Below are 26,409 nucleotides of genomic sequence, written 5' to 3' on the forward strand. Positions count from 1 at the left end.
CTTCAGTAGATAAGGATGGATACTGCCCAAAAGTAAACAAGAAACACAGTTCTAGTTAAAGACCAGGAAAAAGCTGATTGGTGCATCAGAATCAAGATCTCTCAGAGATATACATAGAAAATGAGTGATGAATGAGGTTAAGGAAAGGTAGAGCTTGTATGCGTGTGAAATGGGGCAGGTCAAGATTTGAAATTCCCAGAGATATATATGCTTAGCTGTTGCTGACTTTGGGGTAGGTTGTAAAGGGGTAAAGGCTCAATACACATTAACTTTGTCTACTTTTCTATGTCCCTTCAGGGTGAGGCCTAGTAGAACTGGACTGGAGTTTCTTTAGTGATTTAACAGAAGGTTACTAGATGGTCGAGCCTGGCTTGTAGCACTTATAGACTCCCATTTGGTAATCAGGTGCTGCAGCTGTTTTCCATAATGCCGGGAATCCAGGATAACATTTCCAGTCCAAATTTCCTTCCTCAATAGCAGAGGTGGACTATGGAGGCAGAGTGGGGAGGCAGAGTGTACAGGATAGATGTAGCTAGGCTGGGTGGGTCAGGGGACAGTGGAGGACAGGTGTATGTAAACATACAGGTGAGGAGGGATGGAGACGGAAGTCACATACAGTGACAACCTTGCACACCCAAGAATAGCACAAGTCTCTGCCTCACAGCTGGGATTAGTACCAGATTGGCTAGGAAGACACTACACATGTTTCACTGCTTAAATAGACTTCTCTGGTGTGTGTCACTTGTTTAAGATCTGATAGCTCTTTTTTTGCCTACTGGTGGGTAGGGCAGGAAATGATCAAATAGGGGGTAGATACACATAGAGTGGATACGAGAGACTGGTCAGTAGGTTATGCAGTCAGAGAGAAATGATGGCCACTTGAATAACAAAAGGATTATTCGTACAGTCAAAAAAGATAGTTGAACTGTATAAGAGAACACTACATAAAATTTTGCCCCAAACTGGAAAATCTAGATGCAATAGATGATTATATAGAAAATACAAATGACCACAAGCAACTAAAGAAGAGAGAGAAAAACTTAGGTAGACCAAGTAGCACCAGGGGTGGGAGGTGGGGTTGAAGGTGTAAAAAGCAGGTAAAATGTCTACCCTCTAAAAAGTCCCCAAGCTAGGATGATTTACAGAGAGCACTCTACCAAACATTCAGAGTCCAGGTATTATCTGTGACAGTCACATTATTCCAAAGTATCAGAAAAGAAGGAATTTTCCCAACTCATCTTATAAGGATAGAATAACCCAGGACAAAAATCCTTCCCAAGAATCATTCAAAACTGTAGACTAGTCTCTCAAAAAAAAAAATGAATAAAATATATAACAATTGATTCTAATGGCATATTTATAAAATATAAAAAATATAAAAAATATTAAAAAACGCTGTGCCAAAATAGGTCTTATTTTTAGAAATTCAAAGACAGCTAAATACTAGAATACCTATAAAGTGATCCATTAATGAATTTTATTAATAGAACACATGACTTAAAAAGCAAAAGATCAAGAGCCAGTAGCTACAGAAGAAGGCAGAGGCCGAAAAATCAGCCTATTTGGAGTGCAGTCAAAATGCAGCAAAGATGATTATTCTAAGCAAAGAAGAGGGACAAAGAGAAAATTTAAGCATAGGGGCTGAGTCTCTAATCTAGATATGGTTGGTGATGTCTCCTGTTGGTTTATTTCCCCTTTGGGGCCATTCTACTACAGTAGGAAGATCCTTTCTGGCACAAATAATTCAAGCCATTTAGCATATATATATATATATATATATATATATATATACACACATATATATATAATAGTATAATATACATTATATATATTAAATATATATTTATATATTTTATATACATATATATATATTGACTTAAGTGTGCCAATATCTTGACTTAAGTGTGAAGTTGGCTGGTGACGAGGAGCTCTATCAGCCTACAGACGATACCTGTGAGCAGTTAAGACCTGTGAGATTTCAGTCCGTCAAAAGACATTTGGGGTAGATGCAGAGTAGGGGCTATGGCTGCAGATAGCCATGAGGAGGACCTCTGCTCCTGTCACTCACTTGGTGACCTGGGGTCATTTACTTCAATTCTCTGGGGCCCTATATTCTCATCTGTAAAATGGGGATAATATGACGTGTCTCACGGGGCTGTTGTGAGAATGAAAGGAGATCATGAAGAGGACGAAGCCCAGAGCCTGGCAGATGGCGAGGCCCGGGAGCCCTGCCCTGAAAGCGCTTACTATTGTGTTCTTTCGGAAAAGCCCCTTCACATGTGTGATCTCCTCTGAGCACCAGGCAGCACACCGACACTGCCCGTCCCCAGGGACCACTGCTCATAAGTTGTGCAGCCTGAGACCTCGGATTATACTGCCCTGCTATGAATTTTGGCGGAGCAAACCAACCTTCTTGAAAGGCATATGCACAGTATCTGCTTTCCTCCTCACGTTGGTTGAGCAAGGAGTCCGCAGGACGCAAACCCAGAGCCCTTGAATATGAACTTGTACGTGAGGTATACTAAACTTCTGGCATTAGGAAGCAAGATCATTTGAGGTATGAATTTTCTTTTTCTTTCATATTTTAGAACACTTCATTACTTTTTCCAAGTACTATTCTACAGTTACAAACATTTCATTTTATCCTCAAAATAACACGGGAAAGTTTGCAGGACAAAGTACATTTTTCCCGTTTAACTGGTATGGAAACTGAGGCTCGAAGTGTGGTGATTCATCCAAAGCCAGACAGACAGTTGGTGTCAGAATTTGAACTACCACCAACTAGATCTTAAGACACCATTACAGGAATGCTTTTTTGTTTTTCTTTCCTTTTCTTCATCTTTCCCGGTCTCTTTCCATCCCTTCTTTGCTTCCTCTCTTCTTTTTTCTTCTTTCCCTAACTCCAATTTCCCCTCACTACATTATACAATACACACACACACACACACACACACACACACACACACACACAAACGGTTGCCTATAGTCCATTTACCCACCTTTCTGTTTAAGAAATATACTGCCATTATCTCTTAAGCTTACTGCATCCCACCCCCTACCTGTAATCCACTATCCTGGATTTTGTAGTTATCATTCCCTTTTCTTTCTAGTTTTACCATCTTATCGTTTATGCATCCCTACAAATATCCACATTGTTTTATTTTGCATGTTGATGGACTTCAAGTGAAGGGAATCATACTTCACTTTCATTTTTGTGCAATATTATGTATCTGAGATTTATTCCTGCTGACGTGTGTAGTTGTAGCTCATTTCCACCGCTTTAGAGTATTCCATTTTATGAATATACCACATTTTACTCATCTTTTCTCCTACTGATGGGCATTTGGGTCATTTCAGTTTTGTGCTTTTCTGAACAAAGCTGCGCTAACTCCTGTCGCACATAGGCAAGAGTTTTTCCACTGGAATTACTGGTGCATGGAATGTACCTACCTACAACTTTACTAGCTAATGCTAAATTGTCTTCCACACTGATGGTACCAATTCTCATAAGCATATGAATTCTAATTAGTCCAAATTCTCATCAACTTGAAATTGTCAGAAATTTTAGCCAATTTCACATCTTTTGCTCAGATCTTGGTTTCCAAACACGCCTCTAACACAACTGTTACACTCTAACTGTTTCTTCCTTGGGAAACAGTTGATTCCAGGGCCAGGGCACATCATACGTAAGATGAACCTGGAATATGTTGCAGTGCCAGAAAGTAAAAACACGGTCCAAAATAAAACAGAACTAGGGACCAACCTGAATTAGCTCTTAAGTGCCAAAGCTGGAAAAATTTGAGCAGCAAAATAAATAATCACAGTGTTTTATTCTAATCCATAAATATAATAGATACCCACGAGTCCATACAGATAAAAATAATTAATTAGGGGCGCCTGGGTGGCTCAGTCAGGTAAGTGTCCGACTTCGGCTCAGGTCATGATCTCGCAGTTTGTGAGCTCGAGCCAGGCGTCGGGCTCTGTGCTGACAGCTCAGAGCCTGGAGCCTGCTTCACATACTATGTCTCCCTCTCTGTCTGCCCCTCCCCCACTCAAGCTCTGTCTCTGTCTCTCAAAAATAAACATTAAAAACTTTTTAAAAATTAAGTAAGTGGGGGAGATGCGACAGCTTTTCCTTTGGTAGAATTTGAACAAATAAATGTAAAAGGAAAGAGGAAAATATAAAATTATCAGGAAATACCACAATAATAACGGCTGCAGACAAACTCCATCACCAGATGGTAAAATTAGTGGGTCAAGTTTGTGGAGAAATAAAGTTTTCATCATTTCAAAATATCTGCCTCAAGATATTTATTAATCACAAAGCGGGATTCAGTAGTTTTAAGTGGAAAAACCTGGCAGAAGCCACCTTAACCAAGTGATGAAGGTTTATACCACCAATGATGAGACACATCAGTATCATGAACTCTGTGATATGATGCAGGAAGGAGAACACGGTATTTCGTGGTATTCTCACCTAACGTGCATAACCTCAGTTTAATCATGAGAAAATATCAGGTGAACTCAAACTGAGAGACATCTGACAAAATAATCTGTACTCTTCGAAAATACCAAGGTCGTGAAAGACAAGAAAGGCTAAGGAATGATTACACACTGCAAGGGACTCAGGACAGCTGCCAACTTCTTTGCACCCCCAGAGCCTCCCTCCTCCCTACATACTTAATACTTCCATCAAAACACCTCAATAATTACACTTGCACTTATATTTGTTGGGCCATAATGAACAATTCATGAGTTGGTCTCTTTCCTTTTAGACCATACTCCTTAGGGACAAGGAAAATGTTTCACTTATATTTATATCTCTTGCTCCCAGCACGGTTCAAGGTAGGCACTAAATGTACTGTTAACTCACTTCGTTCAAAACCTAACACAATTTCTTAAACATGAGGAGACATTCAATGAATGATTGGTTACTTTTGGGTTTGATTTGCTGGTTGAGACCAGATCCTATGCATTTCTGAAGATGTTACTGGTTTGTTTGTTTTTTTAATTTTTTCTTTTCCTTTTTTGTTCTTCTTTCTTCTCCATTGTTAGAGAAGGTGGAGACTCCATAAAGCATAAGAAAATATGGGAGTTTAAGCAAAGAGGAATACATATTATATATTTATATATTATATACCTGAAAATATAAGGAGTTATACATATTTGCTGAATTTACCCTTTTCTGGAGATAAAAAATGTAACTTTTTCCACAATATTTTGTTAAAAGTTGGTCTGTTGTTAATATTTTGCCTAATATGATTTGATTTGGAGCTGAGAACATAGGTTTTTTTTTCCTATTGGTCTTAAAAATACTTTTCAACACAAGGGAAGTGTTAGCAAGATACAGATGCCTGGCCTTTACATACTTGCTTAAAGTTCCAAAGGTGAAGAAATGTAGGTCATGTGGCATTGCAGGTTCTCTGCTTCAGCTGTCACGGAGTAATCATGGATCACAACAATCTGAGTTTCAACACGTCATTCAGCACGTCAAGAATCATCAGCATTGGTGCCTTTGCCATTACTCACCTTATACACCATACCTAGTTTACAGAGCAACCTTTTTTTTTGCTAACTTTTCCATTCTGTGCTTACCACACAGGTGATCTACCTAGTTCTCTTATCTGACATCCCCCTGAGAGATAATGTCAGAGACTAGGATACTCAACTGGCATAAAAAGACCAATGCTCAGTTGTTGGTACTGGCTGATGGTCGCAAGACTGGTAACAAATTGCTTATTCTCATTACTCTGTACTTGAAAACTCACGATAAACGAAGCCAACCAAGCAATCTTCTACATGTATGTAGTGAAGATTCAAATGGGGAACATAAAGAGCTTAGTCTCACTCATGTTGGAGTCACAGACATGTAAGTAAAGTAGCTTACAAAACAGAACTTAGAAGGAGCTACAGAAATGACAGCCCTGAAAGCCACCAGAGAACATTCTGTTAAAAAATTCTGGGACCTCAGGTAGCTTCAAAAATGTTTATTACGCAAGGAAAAGATACTTTACATAATAAGGCTTGGTTTAGAAGCGTATGATAATTTCATTTGTAAATAGATTGTCTTTTGTTTGCTGTTGTGATTTTTAAAACTATTTTAGATTTCTTTAGTGTTTTCCTCTCTGTATTTTTTAAACCCCTAGGCTTCATTTTTTTCTCAACACGCTAGCATCTGTGTCCTGGCACTTGTTTTCACTAAGTAATCACATGTCTTACCCTACGTAGTGCAGCCCCTGAAACCTTATCTGCTAGGACCAGCCTTCTCCTGCCCTAAGAGGGCCTCCCAGTTGCCTACTGTATCAGTTTTTCTCTAGAAGAAAAGAGAATATCAACAAGGTTGATTTTATTCTATACATAAGAAATAATATTGGGCCCTTAATCTACCGTGGAGACTTTTTAAAGCTAAAATTTATTGACCTCCTTCCATATGTTAACTTATTTAAATAATACAACTTTATAAGGTAGGTACCTTTAAATAAGGCAAGGATGCTAAACAGGTTGTCCAAGTGCACATGGTTAGCACAGGACAGAATCAGGCAGACTGCTTCCAGAGCCCACACTCTTACACTTCTTTTGAACCTCCAAGTCATATTTTCTTCCTGTTGGATAATTATTAGTCCCCAGTAATATACTTGCATTAGAGATTCAGCCTGGGAATTAGGAAATTTGAAATATTGTTCTATTACTTTAACTGGGGAGGAAACAGCATTCTAGGGAGGGAAAATGCATGCACAAAGTCTTAGTGGCTATGGAGAGGAAGAAGGAAGGCCAATATTAGGAATAATGGGAAACCACTGCAGTGTTTGAAGCTAGAGGGGCTGGGAGATTAGTTGTGATATGACTCCAAAGATACTCTACCAATATCACCTTGGCTTCCTAAAAGAGAGCAACAGTGGATTCAGGAAAATTTGGTTAGGAGTCTGCTGAGAAAATCCAGGCAGGAGGTGATGGTAGCTTGGGTTAGGGTATTGGTAGTGTGTGTGTGTGTGTGTGTGTGTGTGTGGTGGAAGGATGGAAAAAGGGTATTTTAAAACATGTACCCTTGATTAAAACTGATTTTGATTAGATCATATAAAGAAACTTTAGCAACACATTCTAGAAACTACACCTCCAGATAACATGTTACTGGCTTCAAAGTATCACATTGGGATGTTAAACACCTATTTCAAAATGCTTCATGGCTCCAAATAATTCTGGAAAACCTTTTTTAGAATTTCCTTCAGAAACCATTTATGAGCCAAACCAGAAAAATAGGCTCATTGCTATATACGTGCTTCATATTTTATATATGTATTTTAAGTCACATTTCATATTATACATATACATATACACACACACATATATACACAGGTATACTATAAATCCCAAAAGCTAAGGGAACTGTGTATAATGTTGTTAAATTGCTGCAGGATTTATAAGAACTTCCTTTTATGACTCTCACCTTCCAATGTATATAGTAAGGACACTTCTATAAGAAAATAAGCAACACAGGGGGAAAAAAGCTACATCATCTGATTGTTCACCAAAAACTGAAGATATGTTCTTTTGGCAAAGAGTGAGCCAATTCAGGAAACCCATAGACAGAAGGAATTCTTGGAAAGTCAGGAGGTGTTTTTTTTTGTTTTTGTTTTTTTTTTTACGGAATAGATATAAATATATATCCTAGAAGATTGACAACAAATTTCTCACAGGAAAAAAAAAAATGAAGTTCCACCCATCAGCTTTTAGGAGCAGTGGACAGCATGGTGGGAAGAGTCAAAATTTTAGAACCATGCCTAGGAGTCAAGCTCTGGTTCTCTTAACTAGCTACGCAGGTTTGAACAAATTCTCGGAGCCTTACTTTCCTCATCTATAAAATGGAGACACAAATGCCAGGAGTTTTGTAAGGTTCTATTAACGGACCCCTGTCCATTCCCTCCCCCAATTTTCTGTCACCTAAACTCCCTTTTCCTCAGGAAACTCTGAGGCAAGCAGGGCTTAAAGGCCAACCCCTCTGGGAGCTTTAGGCTTAAATGGCTTCTGCTCTCTCAGCCCTGCAATACCAGGGCACAGAGAAAAGACTTCTTGGCCACCTTACCAGCCCTGTCAAAAAAGAACTGGGACCAGCAGACAGTCCCTTTGGTTCAACAGACATTTCCAGAGCACCCTGTCACTGGGGGAAATAAGCAGTCCATTTAAATCCCTGAATCTTTTCAAGACACTGAAACACCCACAATGTCTGGAAGTAGCAGACTGGTTGAATTATGAGACATAATTCTTGAAGGCACATTCACATGATAGAATTATGTGCTGAAAAAGAATTTTAAATGACGGGGAGATGTTCATAATAAATTAAGTAAATGTTGCTGTAAAATAGTATATACATTAAGGATTCCAGGGTTTTTTTTTAAATAATTCATTTATAGGGAAAACCAGAAGGAAATAAAAATTGTCAATGATAAATTCTGAGTGGTTGGATTATGGGTATTTTGATTTTTTTAATGTTTATTTTTGAGAGGGAGAGAGACAGAGCACAAGCAGGGGAGGGGCAGAGAAGAGAGGGAGACACAGAATCTGAAACAGGCTCTAGGCTCTAAGCTGTCAACACAAAGCCCACATGGGGCTCAAACTCATGAACCGTGAGATCATGACCTGAGCCAAAGTCGGATGCTTAACCGACAGGCGCCCCAGATTACGGATATTTTAATTTTTTTCTTTTCTAAACCTTATACAATAAATGTAATAGTTTTCAATATAGTGTTTCAATATGTAAATATGATACAGCATTTAGGAAACAACTCCACTGGGCAGAAACTGTGACTACCTTGTTCATCACCATAGAAAAATAAGCTTTTTAAATTTTTTTTAACGTTTGTTTATTTTTGGGACAGAGACAGAACATGAGTGGGGGAGGGTCAGAGAGAGAGGGAGACACAGAATCTGAAACAGGCTCCAGGCTCTGAGCCCCCGATGCGGGGCTCGAACTCACGGACCGCGAGATCGTGACCTGAGCCGAAGTCGGACGCTTAACGACTGAGCCACCCAGGTGCCCCGAAAAATAAGCATTTTAAAGAAATGTGCCCTTTTCCTCAATAGAGAGGTAAAAAATTTGGATGGGGCAAATTTTTTGGATGAGGCCCCTCCCTCCCTTCCTTGAGTTTTGGGTGTCCCTACACAGCCCAGAACTGAGAGTGGAAAATTTAAAAAAAAAAATCATCCTGGCTCTTTTCCTGTCCATAGATGCTCAGTGTTGAGACTTAGGATGGGGAAATTTCACATAGTTGAGACCTCCCAATACAGGGGCTCCTGGCCTTGTCCATGGGTCTGCACCCTCTCCACATTCACTTCCTGACAGTCGCTTCTCCGGGTGGCCGTGAGATACTGGGAGACTCCCGTCCTATATCCTCTGCAGGAGGTCAGGTCTCTGCTTGGGAGCAGGAAAGGGAAGGAAGGCACAAGGCCCACATTTTCTTGAATTCTTAAAATGCGAGTACTGCTAAGCAGTTAGAACACTTGACGTTTATCATTAGCGTAATTGTTAAGAATAACTACCACTTACTGAATGCTTTCCAGGTGCCAGGTACACACTGTGTTCTTTCATTGAATTTTCACATTAGCCACATTGGTTTTATTCCTATTTCACAGATAAAGACACAGGCTGAGGTCAAGCAGCATGCCTAAGTTCCCAGTTCTATAAAATGGCTGACGTAAGGTGCTTCACAGATTGTGAAACTGTTTCAAAACGGCCTCTGTTATTTTTCACACTACTCTGTGAGAAGCAGATTCTACGTTTTCACTTGTGAATGAAGGGGCAGATGGCTTTAATGTCCTCTCTGTGGGTCTACGTGCCTGATCCATGAGAGCATTCCCAGCGTTTGGTTTCAGTTAGAGGAGTCCTATACTTAGGGCGATGGTGGGAGCCAAACCTGACCCGACTATACTAGATTGTGCGTGACAGATTTTAATATGACTCTGAAGAAGGTAGGGTGTGGTGGGGGACTAGATACCAGCAGCAAACAACCAGATCAGGATGTGACCTGACACTGTGAAGACAAGGAGACAGTCCTGTACATTGCATATAGGGTCAGTTAATTCTGGACTTTGCTGGTGAGAAGCGGGGGGAGGAGGGAGCCAATGGCTCTGCAGGGAAGAAAAAGGCAGAATAGCCTAAGTCAATGGATGATGTTTTGATGCTCGGTGGACCAGCTCGACCCTACCTCAAAGGCTATATAAACAGCTGTGAAATTCTTTTGGCCAGGTATGTATGCTATCATAAAAGTATTTTATTCAGGTTCTGAATAAGACAATCTGCTACTAACCCTTAAAGTACCACGTGTTAACATCGACTTTTCAATATACACACGTAACAGAGAGAAAAACAAAGAGACAACACGGCTATGATAATTTACGGCATTTTCTTTTTTTTTTAACTTTTTTAAATGTTTTATTTATTTTTGAGAGAGAGAGAGAACGCATGCGCACGAGGAGGGGAGGGGGCAGAGAGAGGGGGAGACACAGAATCTGAAGCAGGCTCCAGCCTCTGAGCTGTCAGCACAGAGCCCGATGCGGGGCTTGAACCCACGAATTCTGAGATCATGACCTGAGTCAAAGTCGGATGCTCAAGCGACTCAGCCACCCAGGCGCCCCAATTTACTGCATTTTCATTTGTTTGGATGAAAGTGGGACTACACCAAAGTTGCTGGAAACAAAGCAGTGAACTGTGACACTATTTCCATAGCTAAACTGCTTGCCTGTATCAGAATTAAATTTCTCCTGATTGGCCTTAATGGAAGTTAATTTTAACATCAGTAACCTTGATTAAAAAAAAAAAACAAACTTTTGGGGCCCCCGGGTGGCTCCGTCGGTCAAGTGTCTCACTTCAGCTCAGGTCATGATCTTGCAGTCTGTGAATTTGAGCCCCGCGTTGCTCTCTGTGCTGACAGCTCAGAGCCTGGAACCTGCTTCAGATTCTGTGCGTCCCTCTCTCTGCCCCTCCCCCACTCACGCCTCTGTCTCTCTCTCTCTTTATCTCAAAAGTAAATAAACATTAAAATAATAATAAAAAAAAACCTATTGTTTATTTTTGGGGAAAGCAGTGGAAGAGGAAACATTTTCTCAGAATTATGAATCGGCAACCTTGGGTCCTTGCCATGGTTCTGTCCCCAACTGGTGTAATAATTGTGAACGTTAAACCTTTTAAAGTTCCGATTTCTCACCTGTACAAAGAGATTCTAAAATGCAAGTGATGTTTGGGATTGTTCATGTCCTAGGTGCCCAGCTAGCCTTCCATGGGTATCCACAACAGTGAAACCAAATCCAATGAGCAGGGGCCCTTAAGTCCTAAGTAAGGATCCCTAAATGTCAAATGCTGTAAGAGTCTGACACGTGAATGGTCGTCTTTAGACTCCAGAGTAGGGATGGGGGGCACGGAGTAGGGAGCTTCGATGCTACCCTGTAGTAGAAAAGCTTTTTCCTGGGGCGCCTGGGTGGCGCAGTCGGTTAAACGTCCCACTTCAGCCAGGTCACGATCTCGCGGTCCGGGAGTTCGAGCCCCGCGTCAGGCTCTGGGCTGATGGCTCAGAGCCTGGAGTCTGTTTCCGATTCTGTGTCTCCCTCTCTCTCTGCCCCTCCCCCGTTCATGCTCTGTCTCTCTCTGTCCCAAAAATAAATAAACATTGAAAAAAAATTAAAAAAAAAGAAAAGCTTTTTCCTCACTTTGCCCCCATCTGGCATGGAGAAGAGGAAAAACAAGTGAGTACGAGTATAGGATTTAGAAGCTGCATTCCTGGGTGTGAACACTGGACGCTGCCTCCTCCAGTTGCTCTGACCTGACTCTCGTCAATCTCGTGCAAGGTGAATTCTAACTATCGCTAGGTGGGACCTATCACCTGCTGGGACCCGTCAGGCCTTGGACGTGTGCTCTCCCAGAAGTAAAGCTCTTGTCTTTGAGATTCCAGGAGGAACTGTCACATTCAAAGACAGGGAAATGCTATGCTGAGCTAACTACAAACACTTGGGTGGGAAGGAGTTCAGTACATAGTGTGTCACAGAGTTTAAAATGTGGAAGGATGATCTTTTCCAAATGATGTTTAATTTAGGCTTATGTTTATGCCTGGTGGTCACAAACCTACTGAACTTGTCACGAGGATGAAATAGGAAAAAAACAAAAGAGGACACTAAACAGTAGGTAGGGCAGCTTCTAGAAATCAAGAAGGACAATTTCCCAGGTGGTCAGGCAAACCTATCATTCCTTATCTTTCTTGTCCACCCAAAAGTTCTGACACTCGCTTCAAAGAAGTGTGGTAGTTCAAAGCTACTCAGATGCTTACAGGGCCTCGTGCCGAGCTTTGGGTATTTTCATGGGGTTTTCCTGTTCAGTCACTGTGGCCTCCCAATCTATAATTCTCCTCCTCTTTCCATTCCATCCTTCCTTCAACTGTTCTAGCTTTTTTCATGCATCCCTCTTATCACTTTTCTTCCCCAACCAAAATAGTGTCGGGGAATTGCCCAAAGGGAGTCCCTATGAACGTACTAAGAGAAAGGGGCATGAGTTACTGCTCATATATCGGGCACTTTAAAGGCTTTTGCTTTAATCACGATGTAAGTCTGACAACCACTGAGGAAAGCAGGAGCTTTTCGCCTGCGAGGACTCCCACCTTCATCCCCAGGATGAAAATTTCCCATGAGCAAAAGAAGGTATCACCTCATCACTTCCAGGATTCCGCGGACACTTCTCTACGTTGGCAGATAGTTCATTTGTGACCCGAATCGCTTTCCAGCAGCACCTCAAGGGTTTAAACGCTACCCAAGCCCAAAGGTTTTCTATCGCCGCTGCGATGCTCCCGGCTTTGTTTTTTTCTACTTCCCCAGGCCCAGGCCCGCCCCCCGGCGTCGAAGTCAGGTCTTTACTGGTCTGCGAGTATGCTCGTCTCCGCAGAGAGCCAATCAAAGCCTCGCCTTCTACCCCAGGGCTTTGGGAAGCGGAAAAGACCCGGACCTGATCCCGGGAGTGGGGCGAGGCCTCAAATGAGTGACAGCTCGACTCTCCAATAGGCAGAGCGCTAGGACCTGCCCCTTCTGGCTCCAGAGCTAGAAAAGAGCGTCGATGCCGGCGGGCAGTGATGAGTTGTAGGAGGAGCTGGCTGCTTGGCGGTTCTGAGGAGCGGTGGCTGCTGCTGCTGGTGGCCTCTTTGCAGGTGAGTGGTTTTGTTTTCGAATTTTGCTGTTGCGAACCTTAACGTTTTTCAGTGATGTGGTGTTTTAATTTGAGCGCAGGAAGGCCAATTCTTTACTCCCCGGATTCCGTCTTTGGAGAGGATCTGGAGCTCGCTCGTCCGCCCCTTGAGCTCCCACCCTCACTTACTCCCCAAGGTCCCTCTCAGCTGTTCCTTTCGCAGAATGTGCCCCTCTGGGAGTCAGATCTGTCAGCTGAAAGGAGGACTCCGCGTTGCCAGTGGTGTCTTGACGGCAAGAATAAACAGGAGTTGGAGGGAGTGATGAACTCCTCGCTCCTAGACGTTTGAGGCACAGTGTGGCAGAGCCCCTTCACTAGTAGGGGTCCTGGAAGCAAGCTCGGGTGTTTTCAGAGCCATGCCACTAGGACGATGGCAGACCTGGCCCTAAACGTCTAAGTAGAGAGAAAAAAACTGAATGGCAGGGAAGGAGAAAGAGGTGAATATCTGCGATGGTTTCATGTAGCTCTCAAATCGAGCTAAATCACAGGTTCTTAGAATCACTAAAAATTAAAAAAAAAAAAAAAAAAGTAAGTTTATTTCTCCTCCTTCCAAAGGGACGGGGGCTGCATTACTCGAGAAGGGCAACAGAAATGCATGATGGAAGTAAAGTTCACAGTTACTCTGAAAAAGTAAAGTTAAAGGATAATTGGTTGTTTGCTAACTTATTATAACCCTCTTCCCCTACTGCCTCCCTTCCAAATTATGGAGGATTTACAGCCCGTGAGTGGTACCAGAATGTTGACCGAATGTAGACTTTTCGAGAAAAGAATCAAATGCTGTCTTTCACCAGCAGCTGCTACAGTTTTCTGTGATGAGAGCAGAACACATGTCAGTTTGTACTTTGTTCTAAACCTCTCTCCCCTGAGGACAGGGACTAGGTTTTATCCATCTTTGTATTCCTGTACCATCTCGACACACCACAGATGCCCCTCGAATGTGGTGGACTTTCTTTTATTTTAAGTTTTAATTTTTAATCCTAGTTAGTTAACATAGAGTGTTATATTAGCTTCAGGTGAACAACGCAGTGATTCAACACTTCCATACATCACCCTGTGCTCATCACAAGTGCACTCCCTAATCCCCATGTTGGTGGACTTTAGAGAAGTGTAATTCAAACATATGGTGTAATGGAAGGAGCTCTGAGCTGGAAGTCAGGACACCTAGGGTTTAGTCATGAAGCTGTTGCTATTTGTGTAATCTTAAACAAATCATTTCAACCCTCTGACTTAGTTTTTTGCATCTTTAAAAAGCGGATGGTGCAGTGGATTATTTCCGAGGGCCATGCCTGTGTTAAAAGCCGGTTTTAAACTAAAGGTGATGAGACGTTTTCCACCACGAGTACATAAGCAAAAAAGCTCATAGCAGTAAATTCTGGGCCGATCTGTTGGCAAATAAAAGTTCCCATCTACAAAGGGTGGTGCTTACTCTTTTGTGCCCCCGTTTAAACCAAACCAAATGGATCATTGTAGAAAATTTGGTCAGTGTACAGAATGACCATTGTACAGGGCGTAATGTGGCAGAAAATGTCATCCTTTATTCCGTCGCTCAGAGGTAACCACTGTTAGTGTTTGGGCAGATCTTCCAGTCTCTCTTCCTCTTTTGCCTTCTACGGTTGGTTGAAATTAAGTGGCACATTTCATTTCAAGTAATGACTGGTACATCTAAATTCAGCTGTGCCTTCATTTCTGTGGGCCTGGTGCTCAGAGAACAGAGGATACACAAATATTTGAACCAACAGGTCTCTTGAACATCCTTGGAATGAAGTCTGGTTGTGAGAGGATGTTTACGTGGAAAAATAAGACTACAAGTATTACTTAATGGTAATACTCTTGCACTGAAATTTGGCCACAAATATTGAAAAAAATATACTTTATAAAACATAAACTTGACCAAGGCATTTGGATTGTAGAATACTGCTTAATATTTTGTATGTTTCTAGAGCTGTATCTTAACATCTACTCCCCACACCCCCAACGCACACAACATTTGATTGTATTTCTCCTTCCACTACCTAATTTAACCTTTTCTCTTTACCCCCGCCCTCACTTTACTTTTTTTAATTATTTTTTAAAGTTATTTTTTTATTTTTTTTTATTTTATTTATTTATTTTAATTTTTTCAACGTTTATTTATTTTTGGGACAGAGAGAGACAGAGCATGAACGGGGGAGGGGCAGAGAGACAGAGGGAGACACAGAATCGGAAACAGGCTCCAGGCTCTGAGCCATCAGCCCAGAGCCTGACGCGGGGCTCGAACTCCCGGACCGCGAGATCGTGACCTGGCTGAAGTGGGACGCTTAACCGACTGCGCCACACAGGCGCCCCAAAGTTATTATTTTTTTAATGTTTATTTTTTTTGAGAGAGAGAGAGAGCATGAGGTGGGGGGGGGGAGTATAGAGAGAGGGAGACACAGAATCTGAAGCAGGCTGTGTAGGCTCTGAGCTGTCAGCACAGAGCTCAAAGCGGGGCTCGAACTCACAGACTGCAAGATCGTGACCTGAGCCAAAGTCAGGCATTTAACCGACTGAACCACTCAGGTGCCCCTCATTTAACTTTATTCCCAGCATTTACTTCTGCGCATACCTCAGCAAGGAGGATCACTTTCAGGAGCCTGAGGTCTGTGCCAGGCTTGGTTCGTCAAAGTCTGCTGCATTCAACCCAGAATACTTTTCACTTCGGCAGGAGTGCTTCACTGTAATTTCATTTAGTCTCACTCATAGCCCTTGAGAACAGCGGTTATCCTTATCTTTATGGATAAGGAGCCTGAGGTCCAGAAAATTTGAATAACTTGGTCAATATCACGCTGTCAGTAAGTAGCAGAGCTGGGACTAATGTCCAGGTTTCTTGACTTCAAACTTCTGGGATTTGGTGGAAATAGCTTGTGTTGACAAAAGCTACTATCCTGGGGGAATAAGTAACCAAAGTTAGGAAGGAGGTGTCATGAGTGGGTGTTTTGCTCATCAGTGATGCCATGCAGGCCGGAACAAGCAACGTGCCTCAGGCAAACACTCATCTCATTACGGATGTAGATGTCTTCCCTGTGAATAGGGGTCTCCCTGCTGTGGTTTGCTTTGCATGTACCAAGTGATCAGTGGGGGCTGCTGGTAGATATAAAGCTGGAGAATGACAGGGTCGTAATGCCTGCAAAACACCTGGAAGTGATAGCATTTGCTCCTGGTAGAGAGGCAAAGCTTTAGGGAAAGTAATAGGTAGTGGAAAACAAGGTACTTTCAGGTACATGTTTGAACTTTTAATATTGAGCTTGATTTGGGGGGAAGAACACTTTGTTAAGACTCCGAGAACTGAGCTCTGGATTTCATTTCCCTTAAGAACAGTTCCTTTTTAATTTATTAGAAACATGGCAGAAAAAAAACCTCTTTTTTTTTCTGTCCTCAAATACAGCCAGCCTATGTTCTGTAGAGTTGGATTCCTACAGAGTTAGGTTAAGAGTTGTTCAAAGCTGTGCAATGAGGTTTTGGACTAGGAAAAACATCAGAGTGGTTGAGGGTAGCATTTGAAGAGCTAATAATTAAGGGTAATCTTTTGATCAAAGCAACCCTGACTCTGTATCCCTTTTTTTTAAGTTTATTTATTTTGAGAGAAAGAGCAAGAGAGAAGGAGTCAGGGAGGGGTAGAGAGAGAGGAAAGGAGAGAATCCCAAGCAGGCTCCGTACTGTCAGTACAGAGCCCTACGCAGGGCTCAACCTCACGAACTGTGAGATCATGACCTGAGCCAAAATCAGACACTTAACTGACTGAGCCACCCAGGTGCCCTTCTGTATCCATTATTTTTATGTTACCTCAATATGATATCACTGATCACATTTCTTCCTCAGTTTTTGGAAGCAGAAAACAAACTAAGTTTTTAGACTGGTCTTTAGCCTGTAATTGTCCCCACCCATTCATGAGTTGTTATGCTAGAGTATTAGACATCATTACTTTTCAAACACCTGAGGAAGGGAGGCAGCAACGTCTCAGGAGCATTAGTTTGGAAGACGGAACGAGCGTCAGTTATTGGGGTTGGCGGGGGAGGTGAGTGAAATTATACGCGTTAATGAAAGGCAGGAGTAGGAGGCAGCCGCAAGATTGTTGTGCTGCATTTGTTGAAACTACCTAGAGGTCCTGGAAATATTGTAGTAGTAACCTCAGTAAATGCAGGGCCATGTGTTTGCACCAGTCCCCTACCTGCCTGCTCTCTCCAGGCTTGCCTTGCTGAAAGGATGCTGAGTCTAAAAAAATAAATAAATAGGGGCTCAGCTGGTTAAGCATCTGACTTCAGCTCAGGTCATGATCTCACGGTTTGTGGGTTCAAGCCCCGCAGCAGGCTCTGTGCTGGCAGCTCAGAGCCTGGAGCCTGCTTCAGATCCCGTGTCTCCCCCTCTCTCTGTCTCTCTGTCTCTCTCTGTTTCTCCCTTAAAAAAAAAATAAACATTTGAAAATAAATAACATAACTTCAATTTTATGGTGGCATTTATGGAAAGAATATTTTTTTGGCTCTACAAGCGATTTAGGTGGAATTTCTGTGCCTACACGTAGTGAAAAGTCTTTGAAAAGATGTCACCTGCATAGCGTGTTTCCTTTGAATCACCTGTCGATTTACTGCTGGGCCAATTGCTAAGCTTGTATTCCCGAGCAAGTGTACATTCACCTGAAGTGTGAGACACTGTGGCAATTTATGAAGACGATAGTCTAAGAAAAGTAAAGCATGTCAAAATGACCTATTTCTGAAGTTGCTTAATACCATGAATACATCTTCTCTCTAACTTTACCTTGGACCCGTTATGAATTAGGTGAATTAAGCAAAAGTAAGCTCCTCAGACTGATTTAAATGAGTTCAGTATTGTCTTCTGTGAGGAATAAAAACAATTATGAATGGGATTTCATTCCTCAAGGTACTTGCAGTTCTGGCCAAGAATAAAATCAGGTGATTTAATAATTCTGAGATTATCCCATGACAGGATGCTTAAAGGTTCAAAATGCTGATATGATTAGTAGATCTGAATATGATATCCAGCTAGGCCAGGGATTGGCAAACTAAGGCCTTCTGGTCTACTCCCTGTTTTTGTACAGCCCACAAGCTCTGAATAGTTTTTACCTCATTTACTGGTTGAAATAAGTCAAACAATGACAATATTTCACATGGATGAGAATTATATACAATTCTAATTTCAGTGTCCACACATAAAATTTTATTGGAATAAAGCTTCATTTATTCATTTATGAACTGTCTATGGCTGCTATCAGCTACAGTGGCAGAACTGAGTAACTGCAACAGAAGCCAGATAGCCCACGGAGCCTAAAATGTTTACTATTTGGCCTTTTACAAAAAAAGTTGCCAACACCTCAGCTAAGCTGTACTGTCTTTCACGTTCATCTCCTTCATCGCATCTCAACAGCCATTATCCTGGTCCAGGTCTCCATTATCTACATTACCAGAATCATTGCAAAAGCCTCTCAAGTTTTCCTATCAGTGGTTTTTCCCATCTCATTCTGTGTTTGTAAGTGCTGCCTGATCCTCCTAAAATACACATACTTATTTTAGTGATGTCCCAATACTTATGGAAGAACCTATCTTCTTTGCACAAGACCTTTCTGGGGCCACTATTCAGTCTTATCTTTCTAGGCTAATCTCCTCCTACTTCCTTGTTAGACCCTATACTTAGGATAGAGATCATAAAATCTTCCAAATGGGACACTCAAGTGTGAAAGGGGCCCTATAATGATTACGTGGGGGAAACAGGCCTAAAGCAAGACTGTTCTAGGCAAAGCAGGAAATGTGGTCACACTATCTATACTCCATCCGGTTTGAATGGCTCACCATTCTCCATATGCACCCGTTCCCTTGCTTCTACTCATTATTCCCTTAGGCTCGAGTTCCTTTTCCTTGTTTTATAAGTCTGAGTCTTGAACATCTTTCCAAATCCAGGGTCAATAGTGCCATGTCCATGAGCCTTACTCAGAAATAATCTTTCCTTTTTTTATCTCCCTTATGAATGGCTTTCTCATGGTGTGGATGACTTTGTGCCTTAGTGGTACACACACACACACACATCCTTTTTCCCCATCAGTTCCTTGAAGACATAATCTGTGTTGGATCCTGTACTCCTCATAGTCCTAGCATTATGTCATGCTCAGGTGGTGGTTGCAACACATGTTTAAAGAATGAATTAATTGACCAGACTGGGGAGACTGATGAATATTTGGGGCTGTCAATTTGTAAATCATCCATTTTAATGTGATTAAAGTAGTGAGAAAAGTTGGGTTTCCAAGGACTGAGGAGAGCCTCGGATGTCAGCATGGCAGTGTAGCAGAGTGGTTCTAGGCGTAAAGATAGGCATTGGGGTCCAGCCTGCCTGAGACTGATTGCCAGCTCTGCCATTTACAATCTGTGTCACTTTGGGCAAGTTGACCTTTCCTCCTAAGTTTCTGCATCTGCAAAATGGGAGTAGTCCTAGAATCTTCTCCATAGAATGGTGGTTGAGGATTCAAATAGTCCCAAATCACATGGTGAGCCCTCTATGAATATTAGCTGCTGTGATACCGCATGCTGTCTTCATCATCACGGTACTATTAATGGTGGGTAGGAAAATACAGCGACTCGAGACAAGGATATAACAATAGAAGAGCTGAGAGAAATGCAGCCCCGAAATCTTAGAATAATTGTACCCCCTTGATTGAAGTAGTCAGTTTCAGAGGGACCAAAGTGGTGTGAGTCCTGCGAGAAGATGGTTTCACTTAGTAAGAAATGACTAGTTAGCAGTTTTTTGAGAGACCAGTTCAGTCGAGTGGTCAAGGCACAGGTTAGGTGTCCGAGAACTAAATAAGTACTGGCCAGAAGGCGGGGAAACAGTGAATAGGAAGGGGTGAGAAGGGGAGACATAGAAGCATATAAAAGATCTATTTGTTTAGTAAGTTTTTTCTTTCAGCTTTACCATACTTTAAAAAGGAAGAGGGATGCCTGGGTGGCTCAGTTGGTTAAGCGACTGACTTCGGCTCAGGTCATGATCTTGCAGTTTGTGGGTTCGAGCCCCGCGTCGGGCTCTGTGCTGAGAGCTCAGAGCCTGGGACCTGCTTCAGATTCTGTGTCTCCCCCTCTCTCTAGTCCTCCCCTGCTCACGCTCTGTCTCTCAATAATAAATAAATGTTAAAAAAAACAATAAAAATAAAAAGGAAGAAACCCTGGGATATGCTAATTCAGTGACCTGTGTGGCCCTTTTTGGAATGAAGTAAATCATTGACTAAAATTGGTGCTTAATTCAGGTGCTGGTAACCCTTGCCAAGGGATACATAAGGAACCTTCAGAACCAACTCCAGAGTGGTTAGCTTTACCAAACACAACACAAAAAACAAAGCTTAATTTAAAAAATAATAATAATTTTTCATTTGAGAGTGGGGAGTATATATTCATAGTACGGCACCCCTCTAAATTGCCCACTTGACTTTGTACCTTGAGGTTTTTCTCGAGCAGTCATAAGCTGAGCCCTCCTTTATACTCCCCTTGTTTGTATGCATTTTATGAAATGACTGCCTGGGTTTGGACGGACAAGTTGTGACTGGAGATGCTCCTGTGAAGTGAAGCCAAGTGGAGCCTAGATACTCAAAAAACCCAGACCCTGAAGTCTCTCCTGGTGAGAAGAAGGAGCACAGGCATTGGAGGCAGAAGGCGTGGATTGTCGTTCCAATTTGCCACTTAGTTGTTTGTTGGTTGGTTGCTTGTTGTTGTTGTGGTTTTTTTTTTCAAGTTTTTATTTGAATTCCAGTTACTTACCAGATGGTATAATATGGTCAGTAGGAGTCTCTTCTTTCTGGAGATTATGACCATTCATGAATATATTCAACTGTCAAGGACCCAGAAGTGTAATGGATGATGGTTATCGGCTCTGGCTTTGCCACTAAATACACTGTGATTCTTGAATTAAGGCTTCCTAACCCCTCGGGCCTGCCAACTGAGTGGTTTTTACTTTGGAAGTTACCGCTAAAACGGTCAGGCCTTAGGCTCATTAAGCACAATGTAATCACCCCTGTCAAACTGACTTCAAGTCAATCAACACAGCTCCTTACTAAGTACCTTGTGTGTGTCGTATGTCAAGTGCCATGCTAGATTCCAGAGATAGGGCAAGTAGCACCTGCCGTGATACAGTTCACAGTCTAATAGGGCACCCAGATGCCGGACAAGTAATCTGTCACAAGTGACCCATCACAGCTGTATGCAGTGTTGTAGAGCAGGGTGCTTCACGAGTGTTTTCCAAGCAGGACTGTCCACTTCCCAATGGGTGAAAGGGAAGGGTAGAGAAGTCTGCCTAGAGCAGAGGTTCTCAAAGCATGGTCCTCAAACTGGCAGGATGTCAGCATCATGTGGGAACTTGTTAGAAATACAGATTCTCAGGCCCACCCAGATGTGGTCAGTCAGGCCTTGGAAGTGAGGCCCAGCACTCTGTTTTAACCACTTCTCTTGGTGATTCTCATGTACATTCAAGTTTGAGAATGATTGGCCTAGAGGAAATAACCTTTAAGCTCTAAAGCTGTTCTGATCCGTTTGGTAGCCACTGGTCACATGTGGCTCTTGAGCCTTTGAAATGTGGCTGGTCCAAATTGAGACGTGCTGTAAGTATAAATACATATCAGGTTTCAAAGACCTACTATGAAAAAAAAAGAATGTAAAATACCCCATTAATACTTTTATATAGATTGTGTGTTGGAATAGTATTTTGATTCTATAAGGTTAAATAAAATATATTATTTTTTTGAGTTTATTTGTTTCAAGGAAGAAGAGACAGCATGAGTCGGGGAGGGGCAGAGAGAGGGGAGGAGAGAGAATCCCAAATAGGCTCTGCACTGTCAGCACAGAGCCTGATGAGGGGCTTGAACCCACAAAACTGTGAGATCATGACCTAAGCCAAAACCAAGAGTTGGGCGCTCAACCGACTGAGCCACTCGGGTGCCCCTCAATAAGGTATATTATTAAAATTAATTGCATTTATTTCTTTTCCCTTTTTAATATGAATTTTAAGAAATCTAAAATTATATATGTGGCTTGCAGCATATTGTGATTGACATAGCTGATCTAAAGGGTAACTAGAGGTTACCTCAAGCTGGGTGGGACCAAAGTGGCAGTGGAGGGGAGGGGATGCAGGGCGAGGGTTCTGGGTAGGGTACAGTGTGTGCAGGGGTCCTGAAGCAAGAAAGAACATGGGATGCTCAAGGAAATAAGAGAAAACCAAAGCCTTGCAAGTCATGTTCAGGATTTTGGACTTTATCCTAAGACCAACGGGAAGTGATTGAGGATTTTAAATAGGGTGCTCACTTTTCAGGAAGTTTGCAGTTAATAAATGAAGGCAAGAGAGCTACATCTGAATATATCAAGACTCTCAAAGTCAAAGCTTCTCCCCTCCCCAAAAGATGGTGGGCATGGAGGCATTTGGTCCGGATTGAAAGGGCGCAGGACCCTGCCCGTCACCAACCCGTGCCCCAGGGCTTTAGGCCCAAACAGCCCCGAGTCAAGGGAGAAGCAGACACCTGGAAGAGGTAGTTTTGCTTTCAGTTCATTTTCAGCATGGTTAAAGCTCAGAGCTGGCCGAAGCATTCCAGGAAGAGTCCAAAGTTGAGTGGAAGTTTGATTACAGAGCTGAGGCTCTTCAGGGCACTGGCCCAGGCTTTGGTGAAGAAGGGTCAGGGACAAGGAGCCTAGCACATGTGGGAGTTAGAGGGTGTTGGACAAAGCAGAGGAAAGCTGGGATTGGAGCCTGGAGGCTGGGGGACTGACCTTCTCCTGGGGTATGGTGGCCTCTTCATTCATCTGTGGCCTGGAGATTTCCCTGTAAGTCATGGTACATATGTTAGCAGACTCAAACTGGCCTCCAGACACATTTCACTTAGTTCATGTTTTTAAAATGTATTTAAATTAGTCACCACTATTAATATCAGATTTCACACAAAACTGCGCATTTCTGGGGCACCTGGGTGACTCAGTTGGTTGGGTGTTCGACTCTTGATTTTGGCTCAGGTCATGATCCCAGGGTTGTGGGATTGAACTCTGTGTCAGGCTCTGCACTGAGTGTGGAGCCTGCTTAAGATTCTTCCCCCGCTGCCCCTCTCTCTCTCCCTCTCCCCCTGTCCCCCTCTCCCCCTCTGTCCCTCCCCTGCTCACAACCCCCCCCCCCCACTCTCTCTCTTTCTCACTACAGTTGTCTTTAATGTACATTTCTGGTGTTTTTGAAAATTGGAAGATCCAGGAACCCCACAGAGACATGGAGCAGCCAAGTAGTAGCTACTCCTTTTATTTTTATATGAACTTTTAGGAGCTGAAATGACCATTTAAAAAAAATTTTTTTAATGTTTATTTTTGAGAGAGAGAGAGACAGACAGAGTGCTATAAGGGGAGGAGGAGAGAGAAAGGGGGAGACACAGAATCCGAAACAGGCTCCAGGCTCCGAGCTGTCAGCATAGAGCCTGACGTGGGGCTTGAACTCATGAGCCGTGAGATCATGACCTGAGCCGAAGTCAGACACTTCACTGACTGAGCCACCCAGGCACCCCCTGAAATGACCATTTTTATGTTTTTTAAAGAAGACATTTATTTACCCTAAAGACAAAACTGAGTCCCTAGGTTCTCTGTGGTCTGACTCGAAGTATTGCAGTCTCTCCAGTGTTTGCTTTGAGGAGTCCCTTCTTCTGTGTATTCTCCAGAAAGGTTGTAAGAATGGGACCCTTAGTTCAGTGAGACCAAGTTATACAAAAGCTCTGTCCATCTGCACAAGAGCCACGTCCATCAGAGAAGCACATATGCTCTCTACAGTTTTCCATGGTTCCCATCATGCCTGTGGCTCAGTGTGTGTGTTTGTGTGTTTGTTGGTAAACACTTGGTATACCAGCTCCCATGATGATTAAAATCTTAAACTTTAAACCTCAGCAGATCCCCTGTAAATATTCAGTAGTTAATTAAATGGGAAGTCAGTTGATAGCAGCAAGGAGGAAAGAAGGAAGTGACTTTATTTACCCAAGATAGATGCACTAATCTGTACTTTGTCCTATGTTCACCCCTGTACACCAGAGGGAGGGAGGGGTGTAGTCTTTGTGGCTGTGGTACTGTTTCTCTGCTCTCTCTCTCTCTCTCTCTCTCTCTCTTTCTCTCTCTCTCTCTCTATATATACATATATATATGTATTGGGGGTGGGGGGAACAGAAATTGTTTTATTTCTTAAACAGAGTAAGCAAATATAGCAGATTAAAATACTGCAAGCTTGGTGTTAAGTGCCTGAATGTTCATGATGTTATTGCCATATATATTTTTTGTTCTCTTGGTATAGTTCATAATCAAAGGCAGTGGAGAAGTGCTTTTGGCTGCAGAATTTGTCCATCCTACCCTTTTTTAAAATATATATTTTAGAGGGAGGGAGGGAGGGAGAGAGAGAGAGAGTATGAGCAGGGGAGAAGGGCAGAGGGAGAGAGAGAGCATGAACAGGGTAGAGGAGCAGAGGGGGAGAGAGAGAGAGGGAAGGAGAGAGAATCTTAAGCAGGCTCCACACTCAGCACAGAGCCCAATGTGGGGCTTGATGCAGGGCTCAATCCTGTGACCCTGGGATCATGACCTGAGCCGAAATCAAGAGTCAGAGGCTCAACTGATTGAGCCTCCCAGGCACCCCATCATACCCTTATTCATTTAAAGGGAAAACAACTTTATTAGCATAAGGAGGCTTCTTGCTTGACACGACAAAGTGAGGGTTGGGGTGGAGGAACACTTGATAGCCTCTCTTTTCTCCATTCCCTTCTCTACCAGCATCAAAAAACAAAACAATAAATGTTACAGGAGGGTGGGTCTAGTTTTTGATCTGACAGAAGTTTCTAGTACTTGGTGAATTGGGGCTCTTTGAAGAAACAATATAAAAATGTCTTTCTTTTGCAAAGTAAACACACACACATACACACACGCCCACACATTCATTATTTGGTCTCTCCCCGTGCCTTAGACGGGGTTTGTTCAAGTGAAAGATCCTGAAATTTGAGCTCATTAGCTTCGTGATTATTCTGCTTCTGGGCACCAGTGATCACACAGCAAAACACTGCCCAGATGTGTGTCATCCCATTCTCTGTTCTTCCGCCAACCTCATGCCCCTCTGGGCTGAGGGTAGAATCATCCCTCTTCCTCCAGAAATTCTCAGCTGTCTGATGTACCTTCGCCCGAGCCCAGTCTCTTCCAGATGCTTCCTGTTTCACATGCACTAAAGCTTCAAACCTGATGCTTGACCAGAAAGGGGTGTCATAAACCTGACGACCCTGGTCTTTCAGCTACTTGCAGATTACCTCAATCTGCTTCTTCCCTCAGGGCCCCATCAGTTTACCTTCTCCTGCAGTGAGATGAAGCCTTGTTTTAAAGGGTTTTTTTTCCCCTTCAGAATCTCTGGAAATTACTAAAGAAAGGAAGAAACTAGATACCTAGATTCCAGTTAACTTTGTCACTGACTGTTATGTAACTGTGGGTGAATCACGGATTAAGTGGGCCAGAAAATCTCCCATTTCATGGAAGTTGCAAGAACGGCAGGAGACCAGGCCCCGATGTTCATATCATTTTTAGTCCCCAGTGTGGGAAACCCTGGGGTGGAAGTGGAGAGCCTGGGCACGCAAGGCGGGCAGTGTTTGTTGGCATACATATGTCCACTGCAAGGAGGGTGAGGGCAGGCTGATGCAGCCGGAACAGCAGATTCTCCAGGGGATGGAGTGGGCCCAGCAGACCTTCGGGCCAGCAGCCTAACTTAGGGAATTCAGAAACACTGTAAGGTTGTCTGTCCCACTTCACCAGATTCTTCTCCCGCTGAGATGCGGCTGGTGTGTGTAGGGCAGCCTAAGATTTGGGCAGGAGGGGGCGGGGCCTCCTTATCAGCGTGCTTCCTGTCACTTCTTCAGACCCGCTCCTGCTAATCTCTTTCTACAGGCAGCATCTCTTCTACAGCTGCTTGCATTTGATAGCTTTTTTGCACCAGGATTTATGCCTGCCGAGCGTTGTTTTGGGGGCAGGTGAGAGATTATTTAGGTGAGTACCGTATTCAGTGTTAATGTTGTTTTAAATCACTTTTGGTGTTGTTTGAACGTTGGACCGTAGATTTTCTTATATGTAGTGTCGCCTGTGGCATTGAAGAGCGAGTTGCCACCCATTAGTGATTTACATACCAAGCAGATGTGGTGGTTCATTGAATTA

The 26,409-nt window shown here is 42.7% G+C and overlaps 1 protein-coding gene and 1 long non-coding RNA gene across 2 annotated transcripts in view; one reads left to right on the plus strand and one right to left on the minus strand.

The window, feature by feature from the left end:
- LOC125156493 (uncharacterized) overlaps positions 1–12,823 on the minus strand; it is a 62,683-nt gene extending 49,860 nt beyond the window's left edge. The window contains exon 1 of the long non-coding RNA XR_007148627.1: positions 12,686–12,823. This is a non-coding gene — a long non-coding RNA (uncharacterized LOC125156493). The remainder of the gene's footprint in view (positions 1–12,685) is intronic.
- Positions 12,824–13,068: 245 nt separating this feature from the next.
- The window catches only part of BPGM (bisphosphoglycerate mutase), a 28,357-nt gene continuing 15,016 nt past the window's right edge, over positions 13,069–26,409 (plus strand). The window contains exon 1 of the mRNA XM_047850414.1: positions 13,069–13,178. The gene's annotated coding sequence lies outside the window, so the exon portion shown is untranslated. The remainder of the gene's footprint in view (positions 13,179–26,409) is intronic.

This window comes from Prionailurus viverrinus, chromosome A2, assembly GCF_022837055.1.
Source record: "Prionailurus viverrinus isolate Anna chromosome A2, UM_Priviv_1.0, whole genome shotgun sequence".
Taxonomy (NCBI): domain Eukaryota; kingdom Metazoa; phylum Chordata; class Mammalia; order Carnivora; family Felidae; genus Prionailurus; species Prionailurus viverrinus.